Here is a 16,322-nt window from a genome sequence, read left to right as displayed (position 1 = left end):
ATGAAACATTGTTAAAAGTGTGAGGAAAATAAAGTGCGCTGAAAGGAAAGACATAAAAGTGTCACATAAAAATGCTTTGATAATTCAGGGATGAGGTAGGGTACACTGTCTGCATGGGTTTCCACTTAACACGCAGAACCACAGTAGAAGCAGCCACGTAACACTAGAAGAAATACTGAATGATGATCCAAATACAGTGAAGAGAAATTTTAAAAGAACTCTACAGTGCTTAGGTTCAGTAGAAAGACAAGGTAAGGTGTGAATTGAGGTTAGGTTAAGGTTAGATTTAGGCTGTTCACAACGAATGGAAGTCAATGCAATGTCCTAACAAGGATAGCTGCCCAAACTTGTGTGTGTGTGTGTGTGTGTGGGCACAGTTGATGGGCAGTCGGTCAGTGCCGTGGCCAAATGACTCCAGTTAGATGGTTTGCTTTCCATAGGTAAACACTGTGTCCTCTCTCTGATCTCTAATCAATTAGGCTGAGCTCACACACGTTTATGAACTTGAATATGCCTTCTCAGCCATTTTAGCATTTACAGACACCATGCTCAGGCTTCAGTTTGAACAACTCTTAACTCTGGTTATTCTATTTTCTATTCTGTAAGCCACATAAAGTGTGATTACAGTCCTAGAAATAGAAATAGGCAGTATTATCTTTTGGACAAAAAAAAATTCAGTAGAAAGATGCAAAGAAACCACATCTCCCATAGCAACAAAAGTGATGTCATATTCATTGCACCTTTTTGCTCTCTCTGTTACTACCAATGTTCACAGTAGTGTTTGCATTTTAACAGTGCATTTCAGTAGTGCTTGCATTTAAGTGCAAAACACATGAATATAGCAATAGACATAGCTTTAGAGAACTGTAAGAATGGATACAAATGTTCCACATTGGACTCAATAAAGGGAAATAAAGAATGTGTAAGAAGGGATAGAAGAGACAGAAAGATAGTATGACTGATCAAAAACACTGACTGTTGTAAAACTTTTCAAAATTACACATATTTCCCTGCTCTGCAGATCATATTGAGGTTACTAGGCCAAAGACATCTGGTATATGTCATTTTAAACACCTTTTAACTTTTCTGGCAGTATGACACACATCTGCACACATCTCATGTGTGCACACAAATACGAGCTGCCTGAGATGCACCATGGCCAGCAGGGCTCAACATTGCGAGCATTTTGCTTGCAAAACCGGGTGACAATTGGTGTGTAAATGTGAAAACTTGCTAATCAACATTAATTCCAAGAAAAGCTTGACGGCAGACCACAATAAAACTTTGCTGTTGTTGAGTTTGTGTTTTCTCTGCAAGCTAGTGGCTGTACTTGGCCAAAGATTCAACCAAAGAGTGATTTTGTAGTTCCAACAAATCCAAAAGAGTGATAAGTCTTTGTCATTACAAGGTCAGGAGTCAGGATCTCCCACTAAACTTGAATCATAACATATCAATGATGTAATCCTATCAACTAAATAGTTTTGGACTAGGACCACAGGTATTTGGAATAAGTAGCTCATGATAAATAGGATGTGCTAAATTTCTTTTTTCATACTTGTTGTGAGGACATTGTTGTGAAATGAAGTCATTTTGGCCTGTCTGCACTTCTTCAAGGGGTTTTGGATAGTTTAGGGTTAGGATTTGAGTGATGGGTTAAAGGAAAATTTTGCGTCTTAATACATTTTGCGTTGTTAAATTACAAAACCACAACATGCACTGCATAACATCTCATCTATAGACTGCTGTCTATGGAGAAACTGACGTTACTTCATGTTCTACAGCAGCAACCTCTTTTGTCAGAAGTTAGAAGTACCCCTACACCTACATCTACACTGCCAAAACCATTTATCCTACTTTTAGCTAATTATTTCAACCATTGATCCATTACTTTTAGTGATCTATTTTAACCATTTATCCATACTTTAATCTAATTTCTTGAACCTATACATTACTTTTAGCTGGCTATTTCAATTGAATACTGGTGGCACCTGGGATTTTAATGTTGAGCCCAGAGCCCAGGGCCTCAGCCAGGAGTTTGCTTAGGACCCTTGAGGCTCCTCAAATATTCATTCATCTTACTATCACCCTCCTACCTTTTTCCATTTCTTACTCCCTGGCACTGATGTCCTTTGCTCCAGGACAATCCCAGGATAAAAAGATAATCTGTATGTGTGGGGTCCAGCTGCAGCGTCTTTCCTTCCCAGCAAACCCATCTGGTTATAGTATGAGGGCAGCATCTCCTCCATGTGCCACTGACAGTAAAAACATCACTATTTGCAAGAATCAGTTCATGAAGTAAAAACCCACCCCAGGTCAATACCAGAGGGAGAAAACAATAGGGAAACGTCAAATGAAAACAGTATGAAACATTGTTAAAAGTGTGAGGAAAATAAAGTGCGCTGAAAGGAAAGACATAAAAGTGTCACATAAAAATGCTTTGATAATTCAGGGATGAGGTAGGGTACACTGTCTGCATGGGTTTCCACTTAACACCCGGATCCATGGTAGAAAAAAAATATAAAATTCACATGTGGACATTTCACATGTACACATCAGGCAGCCACATAAAACTAGAAGAAATACTGAATGATGATCCAAATACAGTGAAGAGAAATTTTAAAAGAAAATTTAAAACATTTGACTCTACAGTTGCTTTCCACAGGTAAACACTGTGTCCTCTCTGATCTCTAATCAACTGGGATGAACTCACATACTTTTATGAACTTGACGGTGCCTTCTCAGCCATTTTAGCATTTAGAGACACCATGCTTTCAGTTTGAACAACTCTTAACTCTGGTTATTCTATTTTCTATTCTATAAGCCACATACAGTGTGATAATAGTCCTGGAAACAGGCAGTATTATCTTTTGGACAAAAAATATTCAGTAGAAAGATGCAAAGAAACCACATCTCCCATAGCAACAAGAGTGATGTCACACTCATTACACCTTTTTGCTTTCTCTGTTACTACCAATGTTCACAGTAGTGCTTGCATTTTAGAGCAAAACACATGAATATAGCAAGAGACATAGCTTTAGAGAACTGTGAGAATGGATATGAATGTTGTGAAATGTTTAGAAGTGACTCATTTCTCCCTGCTCTACAGATCATATAGAGGTCACTAGGCCAAAGACATCTGGCATCTGACGTTTTACACAACTTTTAACTTTTCTGGCAGTACAATGACACACATCTGCATTTGTGTTTTCTCTGCAAGCTGGTGTCTGTACTTGGCCAAAGATTCAACCAAAGAGTGATTTTGTAGTTCCAACAAATCCAAAAGAGTAATAAATCTTTCATGTCATGTCTGTCATGTCAGGGGTCAGAATCTCCCAGTTGTAATTCATATATTCATAACTGTAATTCAGATTATTTCAATAATATAAGCTAATCAACTTAATAGTTTGGACTAGGAGCTCAGGTATTTGGAGTAAGTTGCTCATGATAAATTTAGAAGGCTACACCTGTTATTTCAATGTGTCCAATATATCTTAAACAAACATTTGATATCTTGTGCTGTTATGTCTATATGTATTTCTATTATGAACAGTATACTGAGCATCTTTGGCACAAAAAGAAACTTCAGGATTAATTAAACTCGATCTTATCTCATTTTCAGATTGTAACTGCAGGTTGTTAACAATATTTAGGCTGCCATTCAAAACCATGTATGACTTCTTAGCCAACAGATTTCAACTAAATCTTTTGAGTTTTATTTATTTTAGATTTCAGTTCCTTTCAAAAGTAGAATGTTAAACATAAATAGATTCAATGAGGGATTTGGTACTGGATTCAGATTGGATAACATGCTATTAAACCCCAACAGTTCTTGTAAAGTCTCAAAAGAATTAGCAGGCTCTATGGTGTTTGAAAAGGGATGCACTGGTGAAGCACAATACGCTCCTGTTACTTTTGGCTAGGTCCCTAGCACATACTGGGTTTCTAAATTCTTCAGTAATCTCTTAGTTAACCCAGTTTGCCCCTCAATCTTATGCATACTTTTTGTTAAGTCTAAAAAAACGATGCATTAATGTTAAAAAAGAAAATAACTGTACCTAACTTTTTTAACTTAATGTGTGGCCTGCTGTGTGTGTTTATTTGGAGCCAGGAGGACATGAGCCAACAGCATTATTTTCGGAGCAACAGCACAGAATTTTGGGAGGAAAAGCGACATTGTGATTGAAAGATTGACCCCGCAATATGACTGTTGCAAAACAACCTTATGAGATAGATCAAAGCAGACAGGCAGGCTGGCGGTAACTCCTAATCTTACTCAACTTGAATGTCACCAAAAACAGTTCAGGTTCAGCTCACTGTTTCTCCCTCTCCTACTCCAATTCTCATTTTCTGCCACTCTGTGCATTCAGGGGATCCGTCGACCTCATGACCTTTGACCCTGTCAAGTACAATGAAGTAGAGCTGCAGGGCTGAGTGTTTTGTAAGTCAAAAAACATACACAAAAACCAACTCCTTCCTTACAGAAATTCTAACATGTGTACAGTACCCAGAGCAGCAGAGAGCTTATCTACAGTATCTCACAATGTCAGGAGATGCTGTTTTAAATCCATCATCAGTGTTTGTTAGATAATGGCAGCAGTTTCAGAGCAAGAATTTTGCCATAGTGAAGAAAAATCTTAATGGCTCATTGACAGTATACAGCAGCTGTCAAGGGTACGTGTATAACATGAAAGCTTTTTGTCCACAATCTGTAAACATGGCCCTGTGTGTGAGACAGAGAGAGAGGAAAATGAAAGATGAGAGAGAGAGAGTGAGAGAGAGAGAGAGAGAGAGAGAGAGAGAGAGAGAGATGTGTTTCACATACTTGTTGTGAGAACATTGTTGTGAAATGAAGTCATTTCGGTCTGTCTGCACTTCTTCAAGGGGTTATGGATAGTTGAGGGTTGGGATTTGAGTGACGCGTTAAAGGAAAAATTCTGATTCTTAATACTTTTAGGGTTACAAAAAGCAAAACCACAACATGCACTGCATAACATCTAGTCTATGGAGAAACTGACATTCCTTCATGTTCTTCATGTGCAACCTCTTTTGTCAGAAGTCATAAGTACCCCTACACCTACATCTACACTGCCAAAACCATTTATCCTACTTCTAGCTAATTATTTCAACCACTGATCCATTACTTTTAGTGATAATGGTCTATTTTAACCATTTATCCATACTTTAATCTAATTTACTGAACCTATACATTACTTTTAGCTGACTATTTTAACTGAATACTGAAGGCACCTGGGATTTTAATATTGAGCCAAGAGCCCAGGGCCTCAGCAGGGAGTTTGCTTAGAACCTTTGAAGCTCTCCAAATATTCATTCATCTTACTCTCACTCCAGGGTTGTTAAATTACATGCACTGTATAACATTTAGTCTATAGACTGCTGTCAATGGAGAAACACACATTTCTTCATGTTCTACAGTAGCAACCTCTTTTGTCAGAAGTTACACCTACATCTACACTACCAAAACATTCAGCAAGGATTCAGGTGGAAGACGGACAAATCACACACACATAAAACACTGCAAATTGTATCACAATTTCTGAGAAAGGCCACTGAAAAATCTACTCAAATCTTAATTTCTACTTTTTCAAATTAGCTGAGCTATCCACCACATACCCCCAAGCAACTGTGGAAGTACCCCATGCTAGGAACCACTGTACTACAAGACATTTCCCCTTATACTGATGCTTTCAATAGGTGAAATGTGTGTGTGTGCATGCGATTTAGACTGCTGCTGATGAAATAACAACAATGACTAGCAGTCACCTCATTTTGTAGATGAGAGGAGGACCACAAAGCATTGAGCAGCCATGTCTGGCTCCTCCTGTACGAGAGTGTGGTAAGAACAGAGAGGGTAAAGAAAACAACCTGATGGCCTGAAACAGCACTACCGCTGACCTGCAGCCCAACACAAAACATACCCCAGAGACTGTGGAAAGGCTGCAGGGGCTGCCAGGAGGAAAAGCTGCTTTCCACACTGTGACCCTAAAACACACTGAGCCCCATGAGGAAGGCAGCCTCCAATCGTTGACCCGTGTCCACACAAAACAGCGCCAGTCACCATTCTTCACCCCCATCTCATAAACTTAATCTTCACTGCGCTGGATACCCTCATTTAGCAAGCCACATAAGGTTCAACTGACACAATGGACACAAATCACTGAGAAAAGACTGTGAAAATAGTGTTGAAGGTCACAGTCACGCACTATGAGATTTCTCCAACTAATTAAGCTCCAAATCTGCCATGACAGACAAGTTTTTATTGTTGGTCTGTGTCCCCGGAGAAAAATTATGACAAGGTATTTTCTCCTTGATTTTCTAAATTTGGAAGGGCCTAATTGGAGCTGAATGGAGCCAACATCTTGCAGTGTGACTCTGCTCAGAGGGAGGAGGTAAATGTCAACTATGATAACAGACAATTTATGTTTTGTTACTGTGAGTAACTTGAACTTTTTCACTTGAGGTAGGCCTACCAATGCCTGAGATTTTGTAAATGCTTCAGAAATGTCACAGAGAGCAAATTTAATTGTCTAGAAGCAAAGCCAAAGTTCTAATTCAATTTTCAATTCAATTCAATTTTATTTTTATAGTGCCAAATCACAATACAAGTTATCTCAGGGAACTTTTCACATAAAGCAGGTCTAGACTGTACTCTTTATTTACAAAGACCCAACATTCCCCCATGAGTAAGTACTTGGCTACAGTGGCAAGGAAAAACAAGGAAAAACAGAACCGGGCTCTAGGTGGGCGGCCATCTGCCTTGACCAGTTGGGTTGAGAGAGAAAGGGGGGGAGGATACAGAGAAGCTCAACAACGACAATAATTACAACAATAGAATAAAGAATAGAACAAAACAAAAGAATAGAAATATGACTATCCCAACTATGGGCTACATTAAAGCCATGTCTTCCCCAAGCAGCAACCTCTGGAGCTGAAAAATTAAGCAAACGCGGAAGTGCCAAAAACTGCAGTTCCTCAAATGGCTTGAGGCTGGCTCCAAAAACGAGTCAGTCCACATAGACCTCCATGTTAAAATGCCCAACTTTACAGCAGAAATAAACATGTTTACAGCCTTGTACAAAAAACAGTTTTGGTCTCTATAGCTAATTTTTCTGTTCATGACAACTGCATGGGGGTAAATTTTTATATAACTCACCCATTTCAATTTTATTAAGGGTTAAAGTTATGCATAATTAAGGACATGGCCACTCTGAGTGACAGGTGGGTGCCATCACAGGCAAGTCACTGCCACAGCGACAACGTTGGTTAGGTAACGTAACCATGGTGTAACCCCAGATTCACAGAGTACAGACGTGGCCGTAGCCATCGCTATTTCAGTGTGTTTTCAGTTCATGAAAGTTAACTGTAACATTTTGGGCACCTAAAAAAGTCTTGTTCAGTGTGTGGTTGTAATAAAAGACTCTCTAAGGAGTTGGATGTTCAGTTTTTTTCCGGTAATTACTTTTTGTTTCAATGGTTTTCAGCCTGTTTTTAGCTTGGAAAAAATTACCATTGGCATTAGCATTAGCAAAGTTAACCATGACTGTAAATACACCATGCTAACCAAGCTAGCAGCTAGCGTTAGGGTCAACTCCCCTCTCGTCCAAATGTGGTCACTTCTGGCTCCAAAAATCCAAGATGACGACGGTCTAACGGCAACCTTGAGGCTTCAAAACGGGAGTCCACAAACCAATGAGTGATGCTACAGTCTATGTTTACAGTCTATGGTCTTCACATGTTTTTATTTAGCTATAGTATTTTTCTATAATCAAGAAAATAAAAACAAAAGATGAAACATCTATTGGATATTCAAGGAATATTAGATATAAAAGTTTTTAGGAGATTGACTTGCTGTCTGTGACTGTTAATAATTGTGTGACTGTCGGTAATTCCCTGGCCCCAAAGGAGCTCGCTTGTGACAATATGGAAGGAGAGGGGCAGTTGAGGCTGTGTTTATGCAGATTAGGCAGCGCGTTGCAATTTTGGTGCTCATTTTGGCATGAAATTTCGTTTTGCGATAAAACCTACTCAGACCACCTCTTATCACACACGCAGGGCAATTACCTTGGTTTGTGTTGGCAGAGGTGCATGAACGCAGATGTCTCCAAAATCACAAAACATATTCCATTTCTCTTAAGCTTTGACCCTTTCAATTTGCTACATGCTTTTTTCATTTACTGCAGATTGACATGAGAATCAAAACACAATTTCTAAGGGAGATTCTTACTGATAATATCATCCACGAGTGTGATCTGGTGACCTGGGGTTCAGAAATACGGTCTGTTGGATGAGTGACTTTCAAACAACAACTTGTAGAATGTGGATCTTTTCCATGTTTATGAAACAGCTGTCATCACACAGCAGCTGGAATGATCCACGTGTTTCATCTCATTGTGGGGTCATCTCATTTGAGAGAGGTGCTGTGCATCATCATGAACAGTGATAGAATTTGCACAGTTTTCTGACACTTACTAGCACATTTCCAAACATGATTTTGTATGTTTATTTAAGAATATTGTATAGACTAAAAAGCATAAGTGAGGGCTTTCAAATAAGCAGAGGAGTAGAAGTGCAGAGTTTGAAATGTATAAATTATCCTATATTAATTGTTTACACAAAATATGCGGTGGGACACTTGAGAACACATCAGTTTTATTTTCTTTCTACCACTGACATCATATTTGGATTGATGTACAGTAATATTTGGGGTGTCCTGAATTTGTATTTTGGAACTTCTGGTGCTTTACAAAGGTGAACTCTCTCCTGCGTTTCACCTGTTGATGCCTTGAGAGGGAATGAAAGGAGCTCCAGCTGATTCTGTATTCCTCCCACTAATACTGTATTCAGTTCACGTTGCGCCTGGCTGAGCCCAGAGTACGCCAGTGCTGATAGTCAGGAAAATTGCAAAAATGTGTTGGTCACACCCACAGGCGCCATATGCCATGAATTAAGACTTGAATCTGCTCCTGCACCCTATTTCAGGAAAATACGGCCCATCATCTCCTACGACTATTAGATTATTTGGTTCCCAGCCTGTTTGGCTTGTGAGCCCCTAAAAGTAAGCAACTTGCACTTGTGACCCCTCATCGTAACTTGTGGTCCTTAAAGGAATAGACTGACGTTGTGGGAAATACGCTTATTTGCTTTCTTGTTAAGAATTAGATGAGAAGATCGATGCCACTCTCATGTCTGCATGCTATATAAGAAGCTACCACCAGCAGCCAGTTAGCTTAGCTTAGCATAAAGACTGAAAACTATTACTTAGCCGGGGCATTTGCACATTTACGTTTCCACAACTGAGTAAACTCAGTTTTCAGGAAAGTCGTGTAGTATGTAATCAATTTCTTTGTACACTATAAACCTTAAGTCAATTTATAGGGTTTATTTCTGTTACAACACAGTATAATTGGATCTTACACAATTTTAAATCTTCAGACTTTACAATTAACTGTGCTGTGGACAGAAATAGCAATGAGACATATAGTTTATCTCTGTACCTGTACCAGCCATCAGCCAGCTGGAGCTGTGTCTGGACCCAGAAAACTGTTACTGTTGGACTAATTACTTTCTCATTAACTCAGAGCCGCTGGACATTGTTGACATACTATACTGTATCTTAAAGATTATGCAACGAGAAAGGTTATGCAAGCCACCATATGCTATGTGTCTTTCAGATGGAGGTATGTCAGTAACTGTACACCAACCGTCACTCGCACAGTGATCGTGAGACACATTTAGCTCTCAGTGATGTAATCCCACGTCACTCTCATGGGTTGTCTTAGTGATACACACTCACTCAATTAGCACTTCCACAGTAGGGTGCACGAACAGAAGAAGCTAGTGCTGCGAACATGGAATTAATATTCTATTAATAACTCCTAACACCGTATGAAACTTACGGTATATAACAGCAGAGGTATTTCCAAGATAGACTCTGTATTTGACAGAAAAAGAAACACATTTATTCAATGGGAGAACTCCCTTGTGGAGATCCATAGCTTTTCAAAACAGGTTCAAACTGGAGCATCACTCCAAAATTAACACACTGGATCCTTATGCCAGGCCAGCTGCTGGGATATTTGAGTTATTAATTCATTAAAGCTGGGAAGTTCAACTGACCTTCACAGAAACAAAAACATGTAGTTGCCAATAACAAGACATGAATATTTAGACTTTCATTAGAATAGATTACTAAACTCGCCACTTGGTTAGGGTTCAAGTGGTTACAAACAAAGACAAAAGAGTTTGAAACACAATAAGAAACCACAAATTTTTATGTGCCACCATGTGTTACCAATAAATGTGTTCTGTCCACCTTTTATAAACTGTGTAAAAACTTCGGACAAGGCTTTATTAAAGGCAGAGTCAGTCATTCTGGAGGAAGATGTTGATATTTGAATTAAACATCCAAATACACCCTTCCCTTCATGCTCCTTCAGAAGCTCCGCCCCCCCAAATTCATGGACACGCATTGCCATGGCAACGAACAAAAGAGAAATAGAGTGATAATGATGTAGAGTCACTTCTGTTCCTCTCACACATTATCATGAGCGGGAAAAAAATTCATCTTATGTGAGCACGGACAAACTGGCCGGACAAACTGCCTTCACCAGGCTGACTGACAGCAGAAATTTACTGAACCAAAATAGTTTGCATGTCGGCCCCATGGGAAGAAATCAACAGTGTTTGTATTCATTGATCTATTGATATGGTTAATAAGTTAAAAACATATACAGCAAGAAATGTATCTGTTCCCTGAGAAAACACTTTCTATGTGAATTGGCCATGACCTCTCTTTCTCCAGTTTGCCAGCCATACCCCATCATTCAGCAGGTGCTGGAGACGGGAGACCTCACACAGACAGCTGCTCTGATGACTTCCCCCTGTCCTGTGCATGAGCATGAGCACCCGTTGTTGCTGATTGGCTGGAATAGCGTTGTGTGGCTCGCTCTGAGCCACTGTGTTTACATACCCATTTAGAGAGCCAGTGCTGGGTATTAACACCAGATTATTTTCAGCACACACACAGAATGGACAGCTAGCAGAACATGAGGAGATATTCGCTGAATTTGACAAAAAGTGTATTGGATTAGAATTACTGACTCTAACTTTAATGCAGTCTGACAGTTTCAAAATCATACATTTTAAAAATATTATTTCAAATAATTAAAATAACAATATTTGACAAATTCGATCATTGCACAAATTCAAATGTATCAATTCTACTAATCTTGCGATGTGGCGTCCAATCAGTGGATTAAAAACAAACTGATTGATGAGACACTTTCATTCAGTCAAACAACACATCTGCTCTTAGTAAAAGTTTGGTCTCAAAGAGATACTGTACAGACAAACAGAACTATGGATGGACATTTTCAATTTTCTTCCAACCAAAACTTTCCAAACTTTCCTCAACTCCCAAACTAGTTGAAATGTCTAAATTAATTCAAGATACAACAAATACAAAAACAAGCTGTAAGACTCAAACTTAAAATACATTTTGGGTCACATCAGGAGGGATTAGGTTAACAGTTTTTTTTTTAATTTTGAGGATTTCATCACCTTATTATGGTCACTCCCCACTCCCTGGTGTACTGAGCTGAGCTTGCTGCTTCCTTGCAGGGAGTGACAATGCCAGAGACTAAAATGTAATATATCAACACTGACTGTACATCAGTGCCTCTCTAGTCCTTTGATTTTGAGTTAGTTCTCACGTTTAGTTATAGTAAGGAGCGTGGGAACATGTACTTAATACCATGTATAACAACCATCAACACTTTAATTCCACCTTGGTTTCTCTGCAGTCAAAGTAGGGACAAATAGAGACACGAAGGGATCTTAGCTTCTCGGTGGCAACAATGGAGTCCTGTTTACACTGCACAGAACGCATAAACAATTTGGACAAACCCCTGTCAAGGTAAACCAAACATTTCATATCTGGCCATGATACGAGGATAAACAGTGTTTTGGTTTTGGCTCTGTCTTTTAACTTGTATGGAACTTCAGCAGCACACTTTCCCCTGTCAACAGACATAATTCTGTCTTCCTGTCAGGTGAGCGAAGTGCCTGAAGCCCAACACAGCACAAAGTGAGACAGCCCAGCACACCAACACATGCACAAACACACATATATATAGAAGGAGACGCAGTAATTTCTATGGCTGGATGTGGTATCTGACCACAAGCTGCAGAAAAGACTGACAGCACAATATTTAAGCAATGAGACCACTGGTTTCAACTCTCTTGCGTCCTTTCCTGAGTGGTATCTAATACGTTAATGCCTTTCCATGGAAACATTTTTTTTCTGTGTAGATTATATTCCACAGAGACGACAATTTTTCACTGCAATGACTTGATCATATACATATTTTAAGACCAAGTGAATTTAAGCTAGAAGTATCCATATAATAAGAGAGTGAGTCAGTTTTATTACTTAGCTTGTATCCTTGGTTTTGTTCATACTAGTCATTTCCAAGGCAATTAAGGAAGTGAGGCCAAAGCTGTTGGAATCACAAATAACACACTCATGCTGCAGTGTACATAGGAAGCGGCCAAGCAACTGACTAAACCAATAGAGGAGAAGAAGAAAACTCAGTGAAAACCGGGGTCCTGGCAGTACCAATCAATAACCATGTTCATGCCACAGCCTGAGCTGACGCAAACCTTGCCCAGTTTAAAAATAACTAATTGCAATGGAACAGATGATTGTCAAGAAACTAAATATGCAACAGAGCTCTGGGAATAGGAAAAAGTGCTCTGTAAACACAAAAAGAAAAAAAAAAAAATAGCAACGACAAAGGAATCCGAATAGTGGGTGAATAATTTGGTATCAACTCAACAAACACAATTATCCAGCCCATAATCCACCTCTCTGTTTTTATGTTTCTCTCTGGATAAGCACATTTAAGCCTTGATTGTTCAGTCAGGAAAAAGACGCTTTAGTAGGATGTCTGCGGGCTGTGTTTTTTTGTGTATTTCTTCAAGGAATTTATCATAGCAGCAAGAAGCAACCCAGTAATTTTTGTTCAACACAGAGCTCTCATCACTTGGAAATGAAACGTGACGGGCAGGAATTCTCTTTCCAGTCCCTTCTCTTTCCTTTCCCTTCACACCCTCCCCTCTCCGTACGACCCTCCAAAGACAATGCACTCTTCTTCTTCCTCTGCCTCCCACTCTCCATGGCACGTTCTGACTTTGACGTTATTCCATCACTTTGCAAGTATTCAACACGTTGCCTGAATCAGCCTCTCTTTTTACACAAGTGAGAACCAGTTCCAGTCCTTGGCCTCAGAAAACCATAACCCACCCCCACCTCATTCCACTGCAGCCCACTGAAATCAGCCCAGGCTTCCACACAACAACTAATCTCCCCTCGTGAAGCCTTTCCAGACGAGAAGGAGAAGGGAAACTCAAGAGACTTTGAGGCCAAAATGAACACAGTTTAGCCAATCTGATCGGCTTTTCATGACTTTTGGTAACATGCTGAGACAAAACATAAAAAGACACGGAATCTTTGACACACGCCAACCTGCCGATGATGAAAATAGCAACCAGACAGTGCAAGATTCTGGGGGTTCAAAGCCTGCTGTCTACTGAAGCTGTTTGGGTGAAAGAGAGACAGTCGGGTGTCCAGACAACTGCTGTGGATGTCAAGTTTCTCTCTCAGCGATCTTTACATAACTCAGGGTCAAGAAGCAGCAGGAAAAGCCCCGTTCCAGCACAAAGGCCCTGCTAAAGGAATCAGAGCCACAGACCTGATGAACCCAGCTGGCTATTAGATGATTTTCAGCCTTGTGCAACCAGGTTTTCCATTCATTCGCCTTTTCACACACGTCAACAACATTTTGAGCATGCCAATGACTTTGTGTGGGATGCAAACTCACTTGCAAAAGAAATTGGTTTAGTCTCGGCAAGCGACTGTACGAAAAGCAGTTGTAGCGTGTTTATTAGTAACAGCGGTCCAGGCTGGATCACAGAATGCATATAAAGGAAAACTATATATCCTCTTAAATTCAAATAGGTCATCCTTTCATGGAAAACAGACACAGAGCTCATTGAAAATGGCAGACACATTATAAGAATATTGTAAAATCATTTTGAACTGTATGGATGACAATGATTTATAGCCTTTTGTACTCACTTTGACATTCACACAAAAATATGGATTCAATTTTAGAGATGTCTGGGGTGGCAACAAGCGAGCTGCTGGTCCCAACTGTAAAACAGATTGAGAAATGCTTTAAGACTATCATATTCTCCATGGCTTATAGCTGAGGAGATAATTCATGTACTATATGACACCATGTGAGAAGCTAAAACCGTCATATTTTACAATACAGACAGTCAGTATTAAAATACGTGTAATTTACTGTACATTTTTATGCTCCCATGACCATTGAAGTAGGTTGCAAGGCCCAGGTTGCCTTCACATACATCGATACATACATTGTAATCATTTGTTACACTCCAGTAATCCATTAATCTGGATAAATGTCTGAAGAACCTGAATGTCAGGCCTGCTTTTCTGTAACAGCTCCTCCTGGACACTGAGGCTCATTTACTACAGTTTTTTTACTGGATACAATCATATTGAATACGAACATTACTCATGGGATATTGGTGATATAAAATGAATATTCACTTATCATATTAAAATGTACAAATTAATTAATTTAAGCGCCCAAACCAGGGGTAGGTTTTAGGTCATATTGAATGGCACAAGTTAAAATGAACCAATTTTGAGAACTTCATGAGCTAAAAAGTTACTTTGACTCACTGTCACTCCCCAATCTCTGCTATGTTGAGCTTGGTGCTTCTTTGTGGGGAGTGACAAGGTCAATATAAGCCTATAAGTGCAAAATATCAACACTGTACATATTCTACATTTACATAAGAATTCATTTCATTCCATTAAAATAGTGTGATTATTAAAAGGTTCATAATGATTTCTACTACGATTCTACCTCCATCATATAAGAAGAATGTGTGCCCTGTTAACATGTAACTGCCCTGACTGTGACTTTTTTCTACTCTCTTATAAGGAAACTAGAGCTGTAGCTCTCACTGATGTAATGCTGAGGCCTAAATTAAAGTGAATGTTCAGGGTGCCAGGGGAGAGGTCAGGTCTCACGTAATGAAACAGATCAAAGCGAGTCAAAAAGGGAAGTCACCTTGGGTCAAACCTCATTCATGTAGAGGTCAGACAGAGGGCTGGTAAACTACTCTGCATCACCACAGAAAAGAAAACAATCGTCACGCAGTGAGATCAGACATAACAAGAATGTTGGAGTGCTTATCTTTCCAAAGAGCCATTGTGTTTATTAATAGTCTTGCAAAGTAACAGTGAAACCCTGCATGCTCACTGTGGAATAATGTGCATGAACTTAAATGTACATCTAGAACTGTCAACCATCCCATGTCATGAATTTCTAGTCTGAATAACAAACATTTTACACAACATAAAAGTCCAACTGACCTCAGACACCGCCATGCACCAGTGGAAATATGAATACTACGAAACAGCAGAATAGTTTCAGTGATCTGACTTAAAATGCCATGTGCTCTGCCAAAATATCCCTATTCATGTATGGAAAATCTGCTAACAAGCACCACAAATTTGCAGACCTACTCACTATGAAAGAAGCTGTGCTGGAAACATTGCTGTTGCACTAATGTATTTAACACAGAGAGAGCAGGTCTTAGCATCTGAACCCCTGCCTAATAAGCCTATTGTGTGTTTAGTCTCATTGTACAGTGGAATTTGAGTACACAATGATTTATTTAATCATTTACATTATTACAAAGCCTGTAAAAATCTTATTGGATTAGCAATTAATATTCTGCAAATTTAACCTTTTAATAGCAAATCCTTCCGGCACATGAAAAAGAACAGACTAATTATTGCTTTATTCTTTGATTTAAAACATGGTCAAACAATATAATATGAAGTACAATATAATAATGCATGCCAGTAAATATGAATTATTGTATTTTATTTGTATAAAGCATGCGATTTGTGATTTAATATACAGTTCAAAGTGGTGGTTTGTAACCTTTTTAGTAGATCATCTATTAGCAGACTGCAATTAGTTTCCTTTGAAATGAGTATAAAAGTATATTAGAAGTATTAGTTGTCGGAGGCACTTTATTATCTCACTTCCTGTATGTCAGATATCAGTATTCCCATTCATGGAAGTACTGGGGGGAAGCTGCCAGCACACACAAGCTACTAAAATGAACTGTTTGACTTTCCACCAGTTATATGTATTGCCGTGTTGTTACTGAGGATATATACAATGCTCTCTAAT

The 16,322-nt window shown here is 39.2% G+C and overlaps 1 protein-coding gene across 1 annotated transcript in view; it reads right to left on the bottom strand.

Annotated features, from left to right (window-relative positions):
• Window positions 1–16,322, bottom strand: part of me1 (malic enzyme 1, NADP(+)-dependent, cytosolic) — an 87,418-nt gene that overhangs the window by 26,502 nt on the left and 44,594 nt on the right. The window lies entirely within an intron of this gene.

The sequence above is a fragment of the Thunnus thynnus genome, chromosome 10 (genome assembly GCF_963924715.1).
Source record: "Thunnus thynnus chromosome 10, fThuThy2.1, whole genome shotgun sequence".
NCBI classification, from domain to species: Eukaryota; Metazoa; Chordata; class Actinopteri; order Scombriformes; family Scombridae; genus Thunnus; species Thunnus thynnus.
This window is presented reverse-complemented; position numbering and strand designations above follow the sequence as displayed.